The sequence below is a fragment of the Mycetomoellerius zeteki genome, unplaced genomic scaffold, assembly GCF_001594055.1.
Source record: "Mycetomoellerius zeteki isolate Tzet28-1 unplaced genomic scaffold, Tzet1.0 scaffold212, whole genome shotgun sequence".
NCBI lineage: Eukaryota > Metazoa > Arthropoda > Insecta > Hymenoptera > Formicidae > Mycetomoellerius > Mycetomoellerius zeteki.
In genome coordinates, this window is record NW_017257086.1 from 46,231 (window position 1) to 48,846 (window position 2,616).

The following is a 2,616-nucleotide window of genomic DNA, read 5'->3' on the forward strand; positions in this document are numbered from 1 at the left end:
CCGCAGCTGTTACACAGCTGACACACGTGGCCGTCGACCACGTTGTTTACACTATTTAATGCGTTATGTAAGCCTTAAGTAATTGATCAATTTTTTACGGCTTAAGGCTTAAAATATCTATTGTAGATCTAAAGTAATGAAATACTTTATAGCTCACTCCGCTAACGGAGTCAATGGAATACAAATGTTGGTGGTTAGAGTATGTTTATGTTTACGACATTAGAGCGGTCGAAACATGAGGGAGTGATGATAGGGATCCGATCTGGTGGTGGGGGTTCGATGTCGCTTCTCTTTATATATAGAACTCTAGATCAGGGTACCTAATCCTCCGGATCTGCAATAGGGTTTTAAGCCTTAAGCTATGAGAAATGGACAAATCACAGTCGATTATTTTCCTCGGATTCGACTGTAATGCGGGATCTACAATAGAAGTCGTAGCGGTCGTAGGGTTTTAAGTCGTAAAAATTGACCAATCACAGTCGAATATGAGAAGAATAATCAACTGTGATTGGTCAATTTTCTACGACTTAAGACCCTACGACCGCTACGACTTCTATTGTAGACCCCGCATTACAGTCGAATCCGAGGAAAATAATCGACTGTGATTTGTCCATTTCTCATAGCTTAAGGCTTAAAACCCTATTGTAGATACGGAGGATTAGGTACCCTGATCTAGAGTTCTATATATAAAGAGAAGCGACATCGAACCCCCACCACCAGATCGGATCCCTATCATCACTCCCTCATGTTTCGACCGCTCTAATGTCGTAAACATAAACATACTCTAACCACCAACATTTGTATTCCATTGACTCCGTTAGCGGAGTGAGCTATAAAGTATTTCATTACTTTAGATCTACAATAGATATTTTAAGCCTTAAGCCGTAAAAAATTGATCAATTACTTAAGGCTTACATAACGCATTAAATAGTGTAAACAACGTGGTCGACGGCCACGTGTGTCAGCTGTGTAACAGCTGCGGTTACAATATGGCTGCTTCACTTAGGAGAGGATACCCAATCAGAATACATATCAGACTGCCAATCAGAAACTCGGACGTCAATGTCGCTTCTCTTTATATATAGGACTCTACCCTGATCCAGCCCAAAACAAAGGCTACGTTTACACCGTACTCTTAGTCCGCGACCTATACGTTAGATGTCCTTGTTTAGCCTGTAAGTTAAACAAAAACATCTATCGTATAGGTCGCGGACTAAATGCACGGTGTAAACGTAGTCAAAAGCTGCATAGCCATGCCTGCGCGAACACGCATTTTTTCCATCGACAACTAGAATGGACCGCTGATGGCAATGGTGGGGGTAGAAAGACGATTAGAGTGAGAGGCAGGAATAATAAGATCGTTCTTTCTCTGTTTACCGAAGCCTGATTGGTTGTTGGACTACTGTTGGATTGACAACAACCAATCAGACTTCAGTAAACAGAGAAAGAACGATCTTATTATTCCTCCTCTCACTCTAATCGTCTTTCTACCCCCACCATTGCCATCAGCGGTCCATTCTAGATGTCGATGATTTTTTCCTATACTGGTTATACTGTAGTATAAGGTCTGTTCGTGTTGTTTGTATTTTTTGTACTCAACATCTTCGCTTTCTATCTTTTTAACGCCCAAATATGTATCCATCTCATTTTAAGTTTGAAAATTTTAGGGGATTTCAAGCAACACGAACAGACCTATAGACTCTATAAGGATGGAGTCCCCATGAGGCATATTTGTCGCGTATTGATTGACACACGGTCAATAATACTGATCAGTAATATTGAATCAGTAATACTGACAGTACGCAGCAATATTTATATTTTTACAATCTTACACGATCAGTATTATTGACAATATATTTCACTTTTGTTTTACGTATATTATCTATTACACTGTGACATGAATTCTAATAAAGCGATATTAATGTCCGAAAATTAAAATCCAGTCACCATCAGTATTCTATGATTGCTTTCCTTTTAGGAGACACAGTCGACACAAGTGTCGTTCTATCTTTGTCACTCTCTGAATGTCAAGAAAGATAGAATGACGCTCGTGTCGACTTGTATTATCAAATGGAAAGCAGTGTATCCATCAATATCAATCACACATGGTCAGCAATATTGTCAATATTTGTTAATACTGACAGTATTATTGACCGTGTAGGGTCACCTTAAGCCATGAATCGCCACTAGGACACAATAAAATTCAATTACTCATATTTTAAAAACCACATCGAATAGGATAAAAGGTATAATGAGAATTTTCAGTGAAAAATTTTTACTCTTTTTTGATAAATATCTGATGAGATGATTCCTTGAATGTGAGTTCATATAATTGGGTTCCGGCCGAAATGAAAATTAATAAATTTTTTGATAGTTCTCAGACCTTACTGACAATTATTCGGTGTTCTCCTCTTTTTCCCAAAAATTTATATATAAGAAAAGAAGAATTTTTTCAGAATTAATGCTCTGTGCCACATGGAATTGGACGTACTAATGATATCTGTTAGACATTTTTAGGCGATACAATGTATCGCCTAAAAGACTACATCTACTGGATGTCTTTGAGGATATACGTCCATATGTATGATGACCACTATGTATTTAGACCTCTACACG